This window comes from Macaca nemestrina, chromosome 19, assembly GCF_043159975.1.
Source record: "Macaca nemestrina isolate mMacNem1 chromosome 19, mMacNem.hap1, whole genome shotgun sequence".
NCBI classification, from domain to species: Eukaryota; Metazoa; Chordata; class Mammalia; order Primates; family Cercopithecidae; genus Macaca; species Macaca nemestrina.
In genome coordinates this window covers 3927157-3948940 of record NC_092143.1, presented here as the reverse complement: position 1 = coordinate 3948940, position 21784 = coordinate 3927157, and the positions used below count along the sequence as shown (strand labels likewise).

Genomic DNA, 21784 nt, shown 5'->3' with positions numbered 1-21784 from the left:
AACAGTTTGATATGCTCTGGTTGCGTCCCCACCCAAATCTCATCGTGAATTGAAGCTCCATAATTCCAGTATGTACTGGGAGGGACCCAATGGGGGGTAACTGAATCATGGGGGTGGGTCTTTCCCATGCTGCTCTCGTGACAGTGAATAAAGCTCACGAGATCTGATCGTTTGATACAGGGCAGTTCCCCCACACAAGCCCCCTTGCTTGCTGCCATGTAAGACATGCCTTTGCTTCTCCTTCACCTTCTGCCACGATTGTGAGGCCCCCCCAGCCATGTGGAACTGCGAGTCCATTAAACCTCTTTGCTTTATAAATTACCCAATCTCAGGTATGTCTTTACTAGCAGCATGAGAAGAGACTAATACAAGTTCATGAGAACATATACAATAAAAATATTACTTGTCTCATAAACACTGCTCCTTTCATATTCGTTCCCAGCCCGGAAGCCAGGAGTCCCCACTGTGTGTGAAGACCATGCACGTGGAGCAAGAGGCAGCCCCAGTCTTTCTACTGACCTCACACAGGTGATCATGAGGGAGCGACTCCAGGTACCCGCGGATCCCATGGCTCCCACAATAGCCCCAGGTGCTGAGGTGCTTTTGTTTAGTAGGCATTTAATATCTGCCATTTCTGTAGCTTTTCATTCTTGGTAGTCAGTTTTCACTGCTCTTACATCTGCACTAAGCTTAAGATCTAAGTAAGCCTGCTGGAGATGGTGTAAAAGGTGCAGCACTGCAGATGCTAATTCTCCAAATCTGTTGACGTTTACTTGACTATCCGAACTCCTCCAACGTCCTTCTCACCCTCTGGCCCAAAATCTGCTCTCTACCCGCAACCCTCATTGCTGTCTCTATTTTTTGCTCATTTCTATAAAGGTCATCTTACCATACACCGAATTCCAGAAAGGTCATTTGTCAAACTGCTGATATCAGTAAAGTATCAGATCATAAGGAGCAAACTCAACCACACTGCTCATTTTACGTATATATACACTATTCTCAGGACTATTTGTATGTGGAAAATGGGGAGTGGCACATGTTATTTCATGGAAAACACTGGATACTTAAAAAAAATATTCTGGCCAGGCGTGGTGGCTCAAGCCTGTAATCCCAGCACTTTGGGAGGCCAAGACGAGTGGATCACGAGGTCAGGAGATCGAGACCATCCTGGCTAACATGGTGAAACCCCGTCTCTACTAAAAAATACAAAAAACTAGCCAGGTGAGGTGGCGGGCGCCTGTAGTCCCAGCTACTCGGGAGGCTGAGGCAGGAGAATGGCGTGAACCTGGGAGGCGGAGCTTGCAGTGAGCTGAGATTGCGCCACTGCACTCCAGCCTGGGCAACAGAGCGAGACTGTTTGCCACCACGCCCAGCCAGAATTTTTTTTTAAGTATCCACTGTTTTCCATGAAATAACATGTGCCACTCCCCATTTTCCACATACCAAAAAAAAAAAAAAAAGTGTTCTAAGTAGGAGAAATGATCAAAAAAACGTGCAGGTAAAAGCAATTCCTGTGGTCGTAAAAGTTTATGCTTCCCAAGCCTCTATTATACCTTGCCATGCTGGGCTGGGGAGGGGTTACACCTCCTGAATGTGTCATATTCTATAAACCAAAAGAAAAGTAGTTATAAACTGGCTGTTCAAAACTAAAAATGCACTTTCATCAGAAAAGTTTATGATCAGTAATGAAATTCCCAGATCAGTCCACGAACGGATACTTCATCCACAATATCAGTAAGTGTGATTGAATTTCCTTAGTGATGTCTTTTGAAAACACCAATAGACCAAAAAGTGGATTTGCTTTCTAAATCATGAATTTTGGTGGTGCCCAAAAGAAGAGAAATGGAAGAGAACAAGCAAGGAGACTTCCCAGGATGATTCTGATTCTGACTTGAGCACTTGGACGTGGACAATTTCTAACAGCTCCTGCCCTAGAATGCAGTGTGCGCTGCGCCTCCTGCTTACGATCAACATACATCCCAAACACCTCTCCTGTGCACAATATGCATGTCCAGGGTCAACTACAGATACACGTTTACAAAGCAAGATGAATTACCCTTAGGAAGTCCATCCTGCATTTAGGCTGGTGCATACTGGAAAAGGGCTCTAGAGACAGGGTTTGAAGTCAAGTTCGGAAGTCATAAACCTCCCAAGAGGAGCAGGGCAGCTGAGGCTCTGAGGCTGCTGTCCTGGCTGCCGGAGGCATGGCGGGCTACACCTTAGGTGACGGAGACGCTGCGCTGGCAGCTGCTCCAGGGCTTCGTGCTTTAAGGAACAAGTCCCACGTCCCAGCTGGTACCCTGGTCCAGTCCGTGAGGCCAGACCTTGTCTCGGAGCTGGAAAGCAGAGCCCGGGCTGAGCCCCCATGAGTTCTGTGTTTGCAAAGCTACCACTGGGTCCCTCCCTCTGCTCTCCACAGAACCTGCTAGACAACTCAAGGGTTCGCTTGAAGGGGAAATGGGGCAAAAGAATTCCACACTAAGTTCCTAGAGTCTTTTCAAAACATCCAAGCCACAGGGAGCAGGTCCTAGGGGTGAACATCATCCCAAAATAAACCTTGTAAAATGTTCCATTATTACAGAGGACACTATTTCACACTAAGTATCACCTATGTTTTGCCAACATCTCACATTTCTTTGATTTTACCTACAGTAAGAAAGTACACAAAGGGCCACAGCATAAGTATTTTCAAAGAAGAGACAAGTTTCTGAAAAAGTTTCTGCAGATCTCAATCACACGGTGGGCCAGGGCTGGCGCCCAAGTCATCACGAATTTCTCTGCCTCACACATGGATCAAACTGTATGACATTGGCCATTTTAAGGCAAGTGGTTTTTTTGTTTTGTTTTGTTTTTGCTTTTTAATCTTAGAAATTAAATAATGCACCAGACTACCATGAGTATCACTGTTATTTTAAACAACTCCATGGCTACATGAGCAAGTTAAGGTAAATCCCAGAAAAATTCAGCCAGGGTATCTACGCTAATATCACCCAATTGGAATTTGGTAGAGTTGCCTAGAATTCAGGAAGACATTACCATCAGCTAGAGACGTGGAGTTAGACACAGCAAACAGTTCCTGGAGAGGGCCCTGACCCAGGAAACCGGGAGACAGCTCCTGCCACAGCCATGCAGAGGAGCCTGCGGAGAGCGGGCCGGTCCCTTGGTACTCCCTGCACTGAGGCAGTGAGGAGCAGACACGGTCTCCAGGGGCGTCACGGCCGATGACCGGGTATTCATACACTCAGGCTATGCAGCAGTGTTGCACCTGCAAACACGTGACTGCCCTAACTTTCCGGAAGCTAAATGTAGGATTCAGAAATGCAGACCAATCGACAGTGAAAACAACAAGCACAACCTCAGAATTAAATCGACTCATTATGAGGCAGTTCGAAGGCTATAAGAGAAGTGGGACTCTGTATTTATGTAGAGGTAGAGAATTAAAAGATACCCAGAAACCACCATTACATAGAAATGGGTTGTGAAGTAGACATACCCTAGTACAGAGCAAATAAATGGAGGGCTCCAGCCAAAAGGCAAAAGGCAAGGACAGGATGATGGGGGGCAGACATGGGGCACTGGGGAGGCATGGGAGGAGAAGATATGAATTCCATTTATCCAGAGGATAGGACAAGCAGAAACTGCATCTACTGTGGGCAGAACAGCTTAGAAAGAAATCTCCAATCGTGAACTATGACAAACTGGAATAGATAAGAAAAAAACAACTAAATGAATTCTCCGCCATACAAATCCTAAAGAAAAGCAAAGATAATTTATTTTTGTCACCGGTTCATTTTTACCTGATAAAGGAAGACAAGACGTACTCTCAATATCACACTGAGCTCTGTAACTAAATCTGGATGCGTCTGGCCACCTGGAGTTTGCATGGAGACCCTGGGCTGTGCACACCGCAGGACTCTCACCTGGAACACTCGGAGACCCCAGGATTCAAGCACTCCACAGCTGGCCGCACAATCTAACAGAGACCCATTAAAATGGTTGTCCACAACAGAATTTACACACATTCTTTACAAGGGAAGGGATGCGAACACATTCCCAAAAGAAAAACAGCCACAAGTTTTACAAGCTAGGAAAGGAAAAGCTGCATGGATCAAATGCTAGGGTTCGTGAAATTCCTCTGAGGAGAGAAACAACACAAAGCCCTTCCTGTGTGTTCTCGATAATACGTCCTTAATGTGAACTGACAGTACCTTGCCTCAAACACCTTTTAAGCAACAAGACATGACAAGACATATGCTGGCAGGAGATAAGGCTCACCCCGAAACACACGCAGGTGAAAAGGTTCCCCCCCGAAACACACGCATGCAAGTGAAAAGGTTCCCCCTGAAACACACACACACACAGGTGAAAAGGCTCCGCCCTGAAACACACGCATGCAGGTGAAAAGGTTCCCCCTGAAACACACACGCAGGTGAAAAGGCTCCCCCCGAAACACACACACTCAGGTAAAAAGGCTCCCCCCTGAAACACAAACACGCAAGTAAAAAGGCTCCCCCCTGAAACACACACATGCAGGTGAAAAGGCTCCCCCCATTCTGCCACGAAACACACACATGCAGGTGAAAAAGCTCCCCCATGAAACACACACAGGTGAAAAGGCTCCCCCCAAAACACACGTAGGTGAAAAGTCTCCCCCCGAAACACGAAGTTTCATGAAAAGACTCCCCCCCGAAACACGCAGGTAAAAAGGCTCCCCCCGAAACACACATGCAGGTGAAAAGTTTCCCCCCGAAACACACACATGTAGGTGAACAGGCTCCCCTCTGAAACACACGCAGATGAAAAGTCTCCCCCCACCTCACGAAACACACACACGCAGGTGAAAAGGTTCCCCCGTGAAACACACACAGGTGAAAAGGCTTCCCCCTGAAACACGCAGATGAAAAGGTTCCCACCAAAACACACGTAGATGAGAAGGTTCCCCCCTGAAACATACGCAGATGAAAAGGCTCCCCCCGAAACACACACATGCAGGTGAAAAAGTTCCCCCGTGAAACACACACAGGTGAAAAGGCTCCCCCCGAAACACATGCAGGTGAAAAGGCTCCCCCTGAAACACGCAGATGAAAAGGTTCCCCCCGAAACACACGTACACGAAAAGGATCCCCCTGAAACACATGTAGATGAAAAGGTTCCCCTCGAAACACACAGATGAAAAGGCTTCCCCCCCAAAAACACACGCACAGGTAAAAACACTCCCCACAAAACACATGCAGGTGAAAAGGCTCCCCCCAAAACACGTGCAGGTGAAAAGGCTTCCCCCTGAAACACACATGGGTGAAAAGGCTCCCCCAAAACACACACACAGGTGAAAAGGCTTCCCCGTGAAACACACACATGCAGGTGAAAAGGCTTCCCCGTGAAACACACACATGCAGGTGAAAAGGCTCCCCCCCGAAACACCCACACGCAGGTGAAAAGGCTCCCACGAAACACCCCCACGCAGGTGAAAAGGCTCCCCCTGAAACACCCACACGCAGGTGAAAAGGCTCCCACGAAACACACACATGCAGGTGAAAAGGCTCCCCCTGAAACACACACACGCAGGTGAAAAGGCTCCCACGAAACACACACATGCAGGTGAAAAGGCTCCCCCTGAAATACACACGCAGGTGAAAAGGCTCCCACTGAAAAACAGGCAGGTGAAGTCGCAACCTCCCCTACTGGGAAGGGCCTTATTTCGGAGCCACACCAGGTTCCAGAACCTTCATCAATTATACATCCATCTCTCAAAAAAAAAAAAAGTGTGAGATCTCTTTGCACATGGAGGCATGGGAAGAACCCACTGTTTTATGCCTTTTTCATTTGCCCCGTGGAATCTACAACTAATCCATCAGTAATTCTTCAACAGTTCAAGCACAGGACACAGAATTCCCAAGAGAATGGCGATTGGCCACTAATTTTTTCACACATATTAACTTAGCATTTTTAAATCCAAACTAAATAAGGCTAGCTCATACATAGACAAAATCAATTTAGAGCCAGAGGAAATGTGTCCACCAAAGGAACCACGTCACAATGAGGGCTGATATCCTCACACGCTGTGTGCGATCCTGACCACTGATTCCCCATCTCTTGTGAAAATCACAGGCCACAGACCACATGCCGCTGAGACAGCTAAACATTTCTCCACATCCGGGAAGCCCACATCTCAGGAGGACCGAAGGAATTCTTGGGGCTGTTCTGATTTTGAATTCAGGAGGTATGCTCATGCAGATGACCTGACGCCTCTTGGTCGGAGCTGCGTCTTTTGTCAACACCTGAACTCTTACCAGAGCTTGTCCTGCATTTTCCAGGGTCCCACAAAGCAAATGAAATGTGATAGACCCACCCACGCGGCACTCAAGTCACTGACAACTCACGATGGGTCGACGTCCAGGAAAGAGACACCACCAAAGCCTCAACACAGAAATTCACCTGCAAAAATACCCGAGCCCAATCAAGCTTCCAGGTCTGACAGCTGACATTCACGCCAAGCAGGCAAACCCCCCAGTGCTGGGCACAGGGAATTTCAGACGTCAAATTAACATAAAACTGCCTTCACGTTGCATAGCAAACTTGAGTACATTCCTTCATCCTAACTCAAGAAACTTTTAGAGAACCATAGAAAATGCCAGCAGTCACTTTTTTAATTCAAATGAAACAGAAAGGTTATTTGTTTTCTTTTAAATCTCTATTTCCACAAGCATTGTTCTGACCCTCAATAGAGCTAATCCACGCGTTTAAAGTATTAACAAATGTAAACTGCAGAAAGAAAGCAAACTCCACTGAAGGATCTCCCCTCCTCTCCCTCAGCGAATTATTCTTCCAGCCTTTGCTGATGTGAGGTAGCCAACATCTACCATCTAGTAATGAACAAAAGGAGTTGTGCTCAACAGGCTTTGATCAGCAACAAGAACAGACATTTCCGCCATGCATTAAAAGAACATAACCCACCAGAAAAGGTTTACTCACAAGACACTCACCAGCTCAAATACAGCATGTCCGGTTATCTAAAATATAGATCTTCAGATAAATAACAAATAAATCTTTAGTGTAAGTATATCCCAAATATTGCATGGGACATACGTAAACCTTTTTTAAAAAGTATTTATTGTTTATCTAAAATCCAAAGTTAACCAGGAGTAATGTATTTTTATGTACTAAATTTGGCATCCCTAACTTCTAAAACAAACACATTATTTGAAAGAATTACTTAAAGGAAGCCTCAAGAGTCCAAAAAAAAAAAAAATGTGTAAAGGCTGATGTCAACACATACACATGGATAAAGAGGAACATTATTTCTCATCCATGTGCAGCATCATTAGTTCACTGGGAGGAGTGGAAATTATGCACAGGAAATGGAGAAAAAGCTAGGGGGCGCCGACATCATCTCCCAAAAACCCAATCCTCAGAGCCTCAGCGGCCCGTCAGTACTGGACAGGGCCTCTGGATGGACAACACTGACCCCTAGCGTCTCCTTCCAGGCAAGCAAGGATCCTGGAACCGAGGCACGGTCCTTTCCTTTCTGTCTGGACAGGCTACGGAGACATCCCACCTGCAAGTCCCAGCCCAAGGGTCCTGCTATCTGGGCCCTGAGTAGGGACTGCAAAGGTGAGGATCGGGGTGGAGACAAGAGCCTGAGAGAGAGAACAGGCACAATGCCAGGAAAACAGGGCAAGTTCCTAGCCTTCATTTCTCCATCTTCCTGCCCTTCTTCCCTTCACACCCTGGTGGCATGTCATAATATATTATTATATCTTATTGGTTTCAACACTTATGACTGGAACCATCTTGAGAAAGTTTACTTAACCCTCTAAACTTCAGATTTCCTATCTGTGTTTTGAGACAAGTGGCACCTTCACCTCATGAGGCTATGCTGGAGGTTTATATGAAATACAGATGAAGCACACAGAGATTGAGCCTATGACAAGGTTACTACATTAAATCAGTGGAAAAACATAACATAACCTACCAGAAAACATTCACTCAACTGATTGTTGAATAAATTAGGTTGGAAAAACCAGATCAATGTGGGAAAATGTTTAAAGTACCTCACAGAATATATACGAGGTTTTACACGGGTTAACACAATGTGGAATAAAGCAAATGTAATGAAGCAAACTAGATTGATTAAAACAATGAGGATAGTTTAATGGTAGGGTAGAGAACGTCTAAAGTATATGTAAAATCCAAAAACCCTAAAGACAATTCTGATGTTTTAGAACTTCTACAATAAAAGACTTCAGAAAGTAAAAGACAAATGATAAACCAACAGAACGCATTCAAAACATGAGAATCAAATCCACAATATATAAAGAGTTTCTATAAATTAACAAGAAAAGGACAACACATTTTTTAAATGTGCAAAATTCATGGACAATATACATCAGGCAAGAAATACAAAGGCCAGTAAACATGAAAACATGCTTATGCTCACAAAAAAAGAAAAAAAGAAAATGGAAATTAAAGCAATAAAAATATACCATTTTTTTTCTTTCAGACAGGCAATTTTAGAAAATTTATAATACTAAGAACTATTGAGGGCGTGGAGAAACACACACACAAAAGTCATAAGCTTTTGGTGGACATGAGGATTATTACACCCAAACAGGCAGCATCTACCAAAATATAAAATGCGCAAACTCCTGAAACTACCAATTTCACTTAAAGAAATCCATCATGGTCCAGGCGCAGTGGCTCATGCCTGCAATCCCAGCACTTTGGGAGGCCAAGGTGGGTGGATCACCTGAGGTCAGGGGTTTGAGACCAGCCTGGCCAACACAGTGAAACCCTGTCTCTACTAAAAATACAAAAAAAAAAAAAAAAATTAGCCGGGCATGGTGGCATGCACCTGTAGTCTCAGCTACTCAGGAGGCTGAGGCAGGAGAATCACTTGAATCTGAGAGACAGAGGTTGCAGTGAGCCGAGAGGCAGGAGAATCGCTTGAATCTGAGAGACAGAGGTTGCAGTGAGCCGAGATCGCACCACTGTACTCCACCCTGGGTGACAGAGCGAGACTCTGTCTCAAAAAAAGAAAAGAAAGAAAGAAATCCATCATGAAACACTCCTAAGTGCTGTCAATGGCCTGTCACCAGTATGTTTACGGCAGCACTGTCTGTAATGAAATTTGGAAAGGACTTGAACAATGATCAATAGGCAAATAGAACAAGATCACCCAGCACTCTCAAGCAGTCCAAGAGAGGAGAGTCCTCCGCCCACACGGGGAGATTCCCAAGACATGCTGCCACGTGGGGAAGCAGGCTGAGGAACAGGACACATCAAATGCTCTTACTACATACCAAAACAAGAAAAAAATCTACACATACACATATACCAGAAAACACATTTTAAAGACCAAGGAGGGTCAGAAGTAAACTCTCTGGAAGAGGGGAGGCCAGTCAGGACAGTCAACAGAGGAGGACCGCTCCTTTCCAAGCACTTCCTCACCTTCTGGATTCTTTACCATGTGCAGGTGTTCACAAAAGATGTGTGGATGTTCTAAAGGACGAGCAGAACTCTAAAACCAGGAGCCTAGCATGGGTCTAGCCCAGGAAATGGGAGCTCCTCCGGCCAGAGCTAGCCCTGAAGCCCAGGCAGAGGCCAGGAGGCCGCTCAGGAGGAAGGTGAGCAAGCAGGGCAGGGAGGTCAGCACACGGAGCAGGCTGACCCCGGGGAAGTCGGGCCTTGCCTCACCCTCACTCCCGCAGGGATAGGACCAGCAGCACCTGGTAGGGGATGAGGAGTCCTGAGGCAAGAAGATGGATCTGGGGTCTCCATCTTGTTTGGAAGCCCCTCCCCGAGCACAGGGCATCACAAAAAGCTGAGAAGTGACAGATGCAGATGGCACCCAGAGCCAAGGGCCTGAGGGTCCCAGGAGGAGACAGGTGTGTGGGGAGCAACAATGGCACATGCAGGCACATAGAGACTGCTCCTGGTCTGGGATTTTGTCCATGGCCTTGGGACAGATAAAAGACAATAAGCTCAGGCATCCTCTGAGATTGGACCTAGAGCCAGGGCCTCCAGATCCAGCGATCCACGCTCCCCAGCCTCTGGGCTCACCAAGGTGTTTGGTGCTAAGATGCCCCCGGGCTCCTGACTCTGCCCATTTTAGTAGGAAGAGGAGTAGGGGGAGGAACAGAGGTGCCCACAGTGAAGGTAGACAATGACCAAGGCCAGCAGTGCACAAAGGAGGGTGTGGGTGATGCTGGACACCCTGTGACCAGGGAAAGCTGCACACTGCCCGGGAGACTTCCACAACCACCAGCAGCAACATCCCCCAAATCAAGAGATCTTTCAACTCAAAGAAAAAGATCTTCCACTCGAGAAAGAAAAACCAGGAAATTCCGACCCAGAACGGAAAATGATGCGCCGAGCAGTGGCGACGGAAAGAAAAGGTATCAAGGAATCCGACGTCTGCCAAATGCCGCACGACTACCAGGCTCTTCCGCAAAAGCAAACACGGTGCCCTTTTGTTCCTGAGGTTTCAAAACAACATCAAGAATTGGTTTCTAAGTGGAGTGCAGGCTATCGCCATAGAAACCGCAGAGACTCTGTCTTGCTGGTGTGACGCACAACCTGTCCAGAACCTTCTGTTCAGAGCTTCTGAAAATTCCCGAGCCAGTACCTTCCAACGGCTTTTTTCATACCTGAACTTCAGGAACTTCCTGAGGCACCTTCTGGGGGCACCTGTAACTGCATTTCAAGGCTCTTACCGACGCTTCCCTACCCGTCCATGATGCTTCCGAAGGTTGACACCTTGATTTCAGCCTCATGGTCCTGGACCTACCATCTTCCATCGTTTTTGAAAAAGTAGAACCCAGCAATATTTCTTAAAAATGAAAAATGTCAATCCATTCCACTCCTATCACATCCTAGTCTAATACCAAAATAATCTATAAAAATCATATTCTCATGAGTCATGTAGCAATCAATTTTGAAAAACCAGTGACAACACAGATTAATTTTAAATCAAAGGAAACAGGATTTAACAAGTCACATTGGAAACCTGACCATCATTTCAGTATCAAAAATGTTCTCTAATTGTCCAGTCCAATGAACAAACTATCCCAATAGCGTCTACACTGGAATCAATCACGAGATTATCATATGTACCAACAACCTAACTTCACGACATTGAAGGCAGCTGCCACTCTCCATCGGGCTTCAGATACGAGATTCAGGCACGTATGTAAGTTTTCTACAGGATGGCCAGCTCAACAAACGGCACCGCAGAATTATCATTTTAAGTGATACATTTCAGTAACCAAGTAGGTTATTAAATAAAACAGTAATTGTATTAAATGTAGAAGAGAGTTTATTCATAGTGCTGAAAGTAACTATTCTGGAGTTAAGAGAAAGAACATGAGTAACACTCAGATTTGGCACATCTATACAGGAACATATTTGGCAGCTAACAGTTCGCCCAAATGTCTTACTAATCTGTGAAAATACTTCTTTCAAATCAATGGCTTCCTTTGTAAAGAAAGCAGAAAACAAGGCCTCCTGTAAATGGATATCGCTATGTGAACCACGCACACAGAATCAGGTAAAATCTCAGTAACTGGAGTCTTACTTTCTAACCTTTAATCCAGAGACAAATATCCCCAGCTTTTTAAAATTCCAGTAAAATACAGACCTAAAATGGCAATCCATTTTAATATGCAAAGGCTTATGCAAATTATATATGCAAATACTGGATCCTATCAATAGCCAACAAATCCCTCATGAAAAACTAGCCTCAGATTAGGTCCAGCACACAGAAAATTATCTAAGAACCACAAAAAGAAAAACCATACACACAAAAATGAAAAATTAAAAACTTGTGCCAGAGACGAGGACACACACACAAAAAAACACTTATCAAATAAAACTTAAATGCTGCAAGCATTTAAAAGAAAGTCTAAACTTATGAAATAATTCAATGTGCCCATGATGAAAATGCAGACTAAGAATGATGCAAATCAAACTGCAAGCCACAGTTTCCTTTAAGAGCTGACTGAGCCTAAGTCATACAAGGAAGTCAATCCTGAAAGCAGAGAGAGAGGGGTTGCTCTGGAACATCCTGCACCGGCGTGATATGGCTTGGACATCCGCCGCCTCCAAACCTCATGTTGAAACCGATTCCCTATGTTGGAGGTGGGGCCTGATAGGTCGTGTCTGGGTCATGGGCGTGGGTCCCTCAAGAATGGCTTGGTGCTGCCATTACAATAATGAGTGAGTTCTCATTCTGAGTTCACGCGAGATCTGGTGGTTTCAGAGTGTGTGGCGCCTTCCCTTCTCTCTCTTGCTCCCACTCTTGCCATGGGACACATGGGCTCCCCTTGACCTTCCACCATGATCCTAAGCTTTCTAAGGCTTCACAGGAAGCAGACGCCGGCACCATGCTCCCTATACAGTCCGCAGAACCGTGGGCCAAAATAAACCTCTTTTCTTTATACATTGCCCAGTCTCAGGTATTCCTTTACAGAAACACAAGAACGGACTAACATGCAATGCACTAACAGTGCCCCGTGCATTCCGCCTCCAGGTGCGCTCAGGCGGCCCCGCCCACCACTGCCCTGGCAGGAATAGGACAGGGCCTGCTATTCTAAGCAGCCACCAATGCCAGGGCCAATGGCAAAGTGCCCGTGGATGAGAAGCTTTGGAGATGGTTTCTGCAGATGTCACCAGTTGAACAAGGAAGGACTCCTTAAGGAAAGGACAGGCTTTGGGCTCTATGTAGAGGTCCTCAAAATGTGGCGCCCATAGCACTCCTCAAACAGTGAGACGGCCAGTCCTCCAGCACCTGCCCTCCTCCGCAGACCTCTGCCTTTGGCGCCAACACAGTGCAAAGCACCAGCACCATGGACACCTGCTCACCCCATAGGCCTGTACCTTGAGTGAAGAAGCTGTGCAAAGCCTCAGTAATGTCACTACCTGCTCTTCCCATAGGTCTCTGCCTTTAGTGCCAACACTGTGCAAAGCACCAGCACCACTGCTACCTTCTCACCCCATAAGTCTCTGCCTTCAGTGCCAATATTGTGCAAACGGCCAGCACCTTCACTACCTGCTCACCAGGCCCATCACCTCACCTTAGCTGAAATAGAGAGCATGCATTCAACTGTGTCCTTGACAGCCCACTCTCCTGTGTCACCTGAGCCCTGTGTGCTGGAGCTCAGTGGAGAGCAGCCCCAGACGGGGGTCCAGAGCCTACAGCCCCACTCTCCGGGCCCCAGCACCAATGAAATTCATGGATCTTTCCACAGCCTCTGGCCTCCGAGTACTTCCACAGTACCAGGCCCATGGCCCTCTGTACTGAGGTGGGAAACCATCCAATGGCCTGAACAACCTCTCTAGGAAGCCTGCCGTGACAGTCCGGGGCCTAAGCAGGACCCCATGCCCAGGGTCACTCGATGTTAGCATCACTCTCTGCTGGGAACGGGCTTAGCCAGCTTCTGCTCCTGGTCCACAGTAACAACGGTTCAGAAACAAAGGTCCCGGACACAGCAACTCGGAGCCTCAGCTCCAACAGGAGGCGTGCAGGGTCAGAAGAAGGGAAGAAGAAGGGAAGAAGGCGACTTCCCCGAATCCTCACTCCATTAAGTCTGACAACACCAGAAGCGACACCCGGCCGCACGTCCTGAGTGGCAACAGCACTGAAATCCACAAGTGCAGCACCCTCCACTGAAGACTCTGTAGGCTCCCGAGATGCTCCCATTAAATACTAACTGTAAGGCCAGCCTCTGCTGTGACTGCTGGTCATCCTGTTTCTGTGATCAGACAGGAAGATCTCTAGAGTCTAGACATCCAGTAACAAGGACTACTGAGCGCTGAGTACTCCTGTGCAAAACTACCCACTCCTGAATACATTTCTCCACGTAGTTCGCTGTCAACTCTGAACAACAAGATTCATCAAGGTGCAGCTCCAGCCACCGTTCTTAGCGTGAGTCCTGCGGGGCCCTCTAGAAAAAGAAAGTCCGGCCCCCGCCTTCAATGAGATGGCAATTCCAGGACGCCTGACCCAAGGCGGATGCTGGGGACACAGAGGTTCATTCTGCCTGAAAAGAACATGTCCAGGCTAGAGAGGGGCGCAACGGGGAGGAATGGGGCCAGCCTGAGGCCCAGGTTTGCATTCCACCCTGGGTGCTGCATCGCGGCTGGATGCTCAGGTCTTGTGGAGGAGACATGGTAGCCTTGAGTCTGGGCATAGCTGTCGAGGCACAGCAAGGTGGAGAGGGGAGAAGACGGGCAGGTGCCAGAGCTGAAATGTATACAGAGCTGGGAGCCTCCTCGGCTCGCAAGGAGGAACACCCAAGGGCTGAGCAGAAGGGTGGGTATCTGTGCTTTAAGCAAACGCCTAGTGAAGTATTGAGAAGGGATGGGCTTAGACGCAGCACATCACAGATACAGGAGGGTGACAACACAACCAACATGGGAGGGTGCAGAATCATCAGTCAGAATGACTGGAATCTCCCGGACAGCTCAGCAGCAAGGCACCCTCTCAGGGTGACACAACACGTGCAGGGTGCCGTGTCCCCAGCTCCACAGGGGTGCACACGGCTCCATGGCATCACACCTCTCCTGGCCAGGAAACCCCACCGTGAGCACCAGCACCTTTTCTCACAGGTGCACAGACCCCTCAGCAACGCCTGACCCAGCCCAGCACCTGCTGCTCCGGCTGCTGCTGTCCGTTCTTCCAGCTGGTCAGGAACTGACGGCTCGGAGTGAAATCAGACCTCCCTCTTTACCAGGAGCGATCCTGCCTGATCCGTGAGATGCCCTATCTCGTGGGAACGGGGTGCAAAAAGCAAATTCAGGTGTTTCTGTTCACTGTTGATAGATGAAATCTACAAAGAGGAGCCCTTCCATTTTAAGCCAAAGTAACAAGTTCAAGTCACACCTGGGAGGACCGAGCGTCACTTCTTCATGACAAGGCAACAGTGACATTCACCCAACAGGTTCAGGGCTGAAAGTCGTATCCAGCACCACCCCTCCTGCAGACTGGAAAATGCTAAATCTAGCAGGGAAAGGAGAATTGAAGTAAAGAAGTTTAGCATAATAGGCAAAGAAAGAAAAGGCTGAAATCTGTTCCATCCGATAAGAATCTGTAAACGCATCCATTGGCACTGGAGTCCGAGAATATTACGAACTTCTCTTTCAGTGAACATGCACTGAATGTCTATCCTAAGTAACTTCCCACGTGGCAGGAAGGAAACTCGGCCCACCCCACAGGACTTCTGCACAGGGTACCATGGCCGTGGCTAGGGGGCATCCTGGCCTGCGTACAACACGGGTACAGGTACAGATGCAGAATCTGAACCAGCCTGGGACTATGCATTCCTGCCCCTCGTGGACACACCAGGAAGGGGACCCTTTCCCAGGCTGGACGCTGGACGCTAACAGGAAGAGCGTGTGTGTAGGATACCCACAGTGCGCCAGGCACAGACAGGAAACGCAGCGAGGACGGCAGCTTCGGTGGGAATCACAGCCCCCCACCCCGCCACTGCAAGGCAGGACACTGCAGATTCCCAGGGGCTGAAGAACTTATACTACCACGCTGTGACTTGGTGACTAACGGATAATTAAAATCCACGTGTCTGAGTCCAAGTTTATGTGCCCTCCACCGATGATGTGCCGTCTTTCAGCAGCGCATACATCATTCGGCATAGGACAAAAGCCTGCCCTGAGCCCTGGATTCCTTACTGATAAAACGGGAGGACAGAATGGATACCTCTTAGTTCCCTCCCACCTCAAAAATTCTATGATTCTATCTTGAGTCAAAAAAGAAAGAGAAAACACGTCGAGTGTTTGAATTTTCCTAGCAAACCAAAATGTCTGCCTGATGTTCGTTTCACGGTACCGAGTACGTACATCCCACATGTTATTTCTCAGTGGCGGGAAGAAAACCCCAGAGTATAATCTCTAGAGTCTTAACGCCTTTCACAGTCTAATAAATTCATTCTGGAAGGTCACAAAATGTAGCACTCTGTTCAAGCAAATATCAGCATGCATGCCATGCATAGATTATCAACGCTGAAAGAATCAGAATACAATAAAACGTATTTAGGAGACACTACTCTCCTCATAATTTAATCTTCCTCTGGTAACTCGGGAAGCACACGAGGACACCCAGGGCCGTACGAACAATCACCGTCGTGTCCACGCGTGCGGGAGCGCGGATTCGGAGTGGGCTCCGGTTGCTAAGATGCTGACTACATCACAAGGCATTCTGCATGTGACTGTCAACTACATCTGAATATTTCTCTGGAAGAACACTGCTGCATTTTTAGACTAAACAACAATTTATTATCAGGGTTTTCCAACTCATACTTTACTCCCAACGAAATAAAACTCCTCAGAACTCAGTACAGGGTAAAGCCATGGAGGGTGTCTTGGCTCCAGGTAGAGCCCTTAAGGGCCCTCTGCGGGGCACACGGTGCCAGCTCTTCCGAAGCCTGCGATCAGCCTGCAGCTTGTGACCTCGGTCTCTGTTCTTCTGAGTTTCTGTCTCACCAGATTCCCACTCTGGTTTTGTTCTCTGGCTCATCTGGTTAAACACCCCAGGGAGCCCTGTGGGGCCTGGCACAGGCCACATGGCAGACAGCAGCACTCACTTTTTGGGGGCACCTGACTTCGGGACGGCCTGTCACCCCTGCACTTCAGAAGCAGTAAAGCAGTCTATGTGTGAACATTTATTAGATATTACGCAAGAGGAGCCCGGGGCTGTGGCGCGATGAAGGAACTGGGCCGAGTCCAGCCGAGTGAACCTGTCAGGATACTAAGGGGAGCTGGCCTGGTGGTTTTTACCTTTACCCATTCTGCAAGCTCCTGTTTAACAGAGGGTCCCAATGCCACCGAGACCCCTCAGAATGAGCACATCCCACACCTCCAGGCCGTGGAGTGGCGTTTGCCATGAAATTGTTCCCAGCCGTGTGTGCTTTCCTTCCCCCAGCTAAAGTGGATGCTATTCCCGCCTACACTTCGAACTTCCCCTGAATGAACGCACTTCACTCGTTTTCCCTCCTCCTTGGTCCACAACCTCTTTCTTTGAATCATTTTGAGCCTCCCACGGGACCCACAATGAAGCATGTGTGAGGACAAGAGCTCTTCCCAACCCAGGACTCGGCTTCAGAGGGAGCCTTGCCCATGGTGCGTCCGAGCCAGGACACCACCAGGCTTCAGAGGGAGCCTTGCCCGCCGTGCGTCCAAGCCAGGACACCGCTGAGTCCCCGAGAGACTCAGCATCGCGACTGGATTCGGCTGCAAAGTCAATGTGCAAAGGCACTGTGAGAGCTCCTCCTGCTCTGCCTTGAGGAAACGCTTAGAAGAAGTACCATGTAAAGGCTGTCCACGCCCAGCAGGCTTGGCTACACAGGGAAACACCTCTCCCAGCTCACCCCCCCTTTCCATTCTCCCTTCTGCTGGCCAGATTCACCCTCAATCCTATTTCAACGGGTGAACGCATCCTCCAGGCCAGGTGCAATGGCTCACGCCTGGAATCCCAGCACTCTGGGAGGCTGAGGTGGGTGGATCGCTTGAGCCCAGGAGTTCAAGATCACCCTGGACAACATGGCAAAACCCCATGTCTACCAAAAAAAATACGAAAATTATCCAAGTGTGGTGGTCACCGCCTGTAGTCCTAGCTGCTCTGGAGGCTGAGGTGAAAGAATGGCACGAGCCCCGGAGGTGGAGGTTGCAGGGAGCTGAGATTGTGCCACTGCACTCCAGCCTGGGTGACAGAGCGAGACCTGTCTAAAACACACACACACACACACACTCTGTCTCTCACCCTCCCTAAGCTATTCTAATTGCTGTCTGTAGTTCTATTAGAAAGAAGGAAGGATGGTTGTGGAACCTCTGTGCAGCTGCACAACTACAGCCTGGCCTTCCTCACAGCCAGCGCACCAGCACGGACAGCCAGCCAGCCTCCAAGCACGAGCTCGGCAAATACCTTACGGCAAAAGCCTGAGTGTGGTTGGTGACGGTGGAAAGAAGATGGGCTCTAAGGACGGGGCTATTGGGCTGCAGGGTGGCAGTGAGGCAGCCAGCCAGGGGATGGGAACCAGGAGACACTCTGAAGGTAGATCCATTTCCTCCTTTAATTACCTTTCCTTCCCTTGACCATTTTTTTCTTCTTTAAACACTCTTTCCTTGATTCTTCAAATTGCATATAATACCAAGGCAACTGTTCCAACCACTCTTTTTATTCTCTTAAGTTGAGTCATATAATTTGCCATTATGTTGATCAAAAACAGTTGAACACAATCGTCCCTTGTGGGACTTCCCCCAATTCCAGGCCTTCCCCCAATACCGAAATCCAGGATGCTCAAGTCCCTGGTGTAAATACCTGCATGTAACCTAACCGCATCTCTCGTACACTGTAAATCATCTCTAGATTACATATAATAATGCAATGTAAATGTTCTATAAATTCTGCTGTGTTGTTTAGGGAATAACAACAAAAAAAAGGCCTGTATATGTTCAGTACAGAAACAACCATCTATTTTTTTTTAATATTTTCAGGCTGTGGTTGGTTGAACCCAAAGATGCGGAATCCACGGATACAGAAGACCAACTGTACTTCTAACTTCCCACAACGTCATCTAAAACTTGAGGCTGTCCCATCTATTGAGTCGCAGTGAGTATCTAAAAAGTGAGGGTGGGTTCAACAGGACGGAATATGGATTTTACATGACAGATATTAGCATAACAAGAAATGGTGAAAAACTGAAGTAGTAAAATTAGTCTTGAATGGTATGCAGCTAAACGGTGGACTGTGCATTACGAGTACCTCAGAGTATCTGCCGTGGCCTGGGCACCAGGCAGCCCAGTCAGGCACTTCTCAGGATGGCATGAACTCTGAGAGGAAGTCTTCCAGAGACGTGCAGACTCTCTGCGTGCTTCTGTTATTCCTGAATCGCCTAAATGCTTTCTGAGCAGAATTCTATTTCGGCCCATACACTGAAGGTTTATATGTCTCCTTGCAAAGCAATATTCGTTTTTCCTTAGTGATGGTTTCTAAGCTCCCTGAGCTTCCTTGTGTTTGGGAATGTGGGAAATGTTGATTTTTATAAACTCCAATTAGATGCCCTTTCACCCCTCTTTCCTACTAAAAATATTAATTTTTTGTGAAGTCCAAAAGCGGACTTTCTGTTCATGTCACGTCCCTTTCTCAGTGGAAGATTTAAATCTAGTAACATATTCCCAATGACTGGCTTTTTTCAGAATTTTGCACTTCTACTATTTTAAGTCAATAATGAGAGCTGCTGCGACCAAGTCTTATACGGGGATAAAAGTAACGTGAATATCGGAACTTTCCAGAGGAATACATGGCAACATTCAACTGAGAAAACATGTTCCATAAAAAAAAGGAGAGGAGTTTCTTTCAGTTAATCTAATAATGCAAATTATTTCCAGATCCAGAAACAGCATTCAAATCAATTCCTAGATGTCAAAGAAAATGTTCGGGTAAAATTATGGCACAACTGGGTTTTACTGGAATGGTCGCATAGACCTGAATTCTAATTTCAATTCTGCTCCCACAGGCAGGCTGGCCGCTGCTTATGAGAACTACCGTTATCTTTCGTTCCTCAATTTCTACATAGCTGCTCTACCTAACAGTGCTAACCAATCATCCCATCAGAGTTCTGAGAATTTAAAATAACCTAATGCTCAAAGAACTAAGTCATCTTTTTAGTAACAGGAAAGGCAGACATTTTCCAAAGTTGCATGTATTTTTTCAGAAAAAGAAAGGATCACCGCAGATTTAAACGTTAAGATTCAGAATACCCAGTTTCTTTTCCAGGCTAGCCCTGTGAAAGACCTGGGCCAAATCCCACAAATCGCAGTGTTTTGAGAGTAGTTAAATGGATGGAACATGGTCTTTCTCCTTAAGGAATACCCACGAATTAGTAATTTGTTGCTACACTAGACTGTTAAAGGGGCTGTTGTAAGTGAAAAATTTGTGTTTTTAGGTAGAAAGATACTGTCCTTTGGGATTACGGAAAGTGACCCACATACACCTAACAAGGCTCTTGCATGTTTTATGCCTCTGTCGCACCATAAATTTCTGTCCTCTCTCAATAAGCTGAAATATCCTATTTATTCTATCACCAACTGTTCGTTACATTCAACTATGATATATGTCTTGTTACAGAATCAGCTGAGATCTATATTAACTTTCTCAAAAAGTTACATATAGAGAAAAATATACGTAATGTCTTTAAGACATAAATAGCAGGCTCTAGGGCCAGGCACGGTGGCTCACACCTGTAATCCCAGCACTCTGGGAGGCCGAGGCGGGTGGATCACAAGGTCAGGAGATTGAGACCATCCTGGCTAACACAGTGAAACCCTGTCTTTACTAAAAAATACAAAAAATTAGCCGGGCAGGGCGGCAGGCGCCTGTAGTCCCAGCTACTTGGGAGGCTGAGGCAGGAGAATGGCGTGAACCCAGGAGGTGGAGTTTGTAGTGAGCCGAGATCGCACCACTGCACTCCAGCCTGGGGGACAGAGCGAGACTCAGTCTCAAAAAAAAAAAAAAAATCAGTCTCTAAAATTTAATGAGCCTGAAAAGAAAAAAGAGTATCTTCCAATTTATGATGGAAATCATTTGATCTTTCCAACTTCTTTATTTCTAAAAGCACTACTGGATTAGCTTTTTATGAATCATGTGACCACCATCATAATCAATGGGGTGAGTGAGGCCCAAGAGCTTTTCCAAATATTAAGAATATTTCTCTTCAAAGTGGAAAAAAATTTAAAAACCCATAGTACTAGCCCAATATTTTATCCAGCATGTGCTCCAAAAAGTGCCGGAACATAACCAGTAAAATCTATATTTATAAAAATAAAAAAAGAATACCAAGAATTAAACTTAAAAGACGTCAACCAAGTGTCATGAGGGGGTCAACCCGGTTTCACATGACAAATTATTCAAAGAATCCAAACATGTTCACTGAATGGTCACTGCATTTTCAGAGAAGGCCATGTTCTCCTGTTTCTCCCACGGGGACCAATGACGAAGAAATGAGAAGTTCAAATTCGCATTACTGAAGACTCATTTACCTATGTAGACACTCACAACCTGGGCATGGATTCAGCACAGGTTTTGCCACAGGAGAAAAGACTTGCCTTCTACATATTTGTTGACTCAATATGCATTTCAGTGTAACAGACCCTCATATAACACACTGCATAAGACTGTAATAAACTCTGTCCAGGTTTGGCCAAATCTCTAACAAGGAAAAATGACACTGTCTTTTGTTTTGTTGTGAAATAATATAACATAGCAGTCATCTTCTTCACCACAGAATATAAAGAGCCCTGCCGCGGGCTTTGATTTCTAATACTCTTGAAAGTCCAGGTAAAAAGCAACAGTCAGGAACAGCGTTGCAGAGAAGGGAAAAACATCTTTGGCTTTGTGGAGAAACATGCAAGTTCTATCACTGAAACATCACTTTCCACTTAAAACAATTAGGCAAAGCAAAAAATAATAAAGAAAATATCAAAATGTTTAAAATTTATAGAAAGTAGAAGGATTATGAAAACAAAGTTAGCCAAGCATCTTTAAATATTTACATGGCTGCTATGTGGAAAGTAATCTGTTCCAATTAACTGTCTCTAAACCCACAGGGTTACTTGAATCCAAGGAGATTAATTATAACTGCACACCAATTTGAAGACAGTCTTCTACCCAGCTAGAGTAGAGGAAATTGAGGGGGGGGGGGGAGAGAGAGTGTGTGTGTGTGTGCGCGCGCGCACGCGCGCATCGTATGGTGAGAACTGGGTCTGAGGCAGAAAA

General features: G+C 46.7%; 1 protein-coding gene across 17 annotated transcripts in view; it reads right to left on the bottom strand.

Annotated features, from left to right (window-relative positions):
* LOC105489305 (zinc finger protein 516) overlaps positions 1–21784 on the bottom strand; it is a 141195-nt gene that overhangs the window by 65148 nt on the left and 54263 nt on the right. The gene's annotated exons all lie outside the window — the stretch shown is intronic.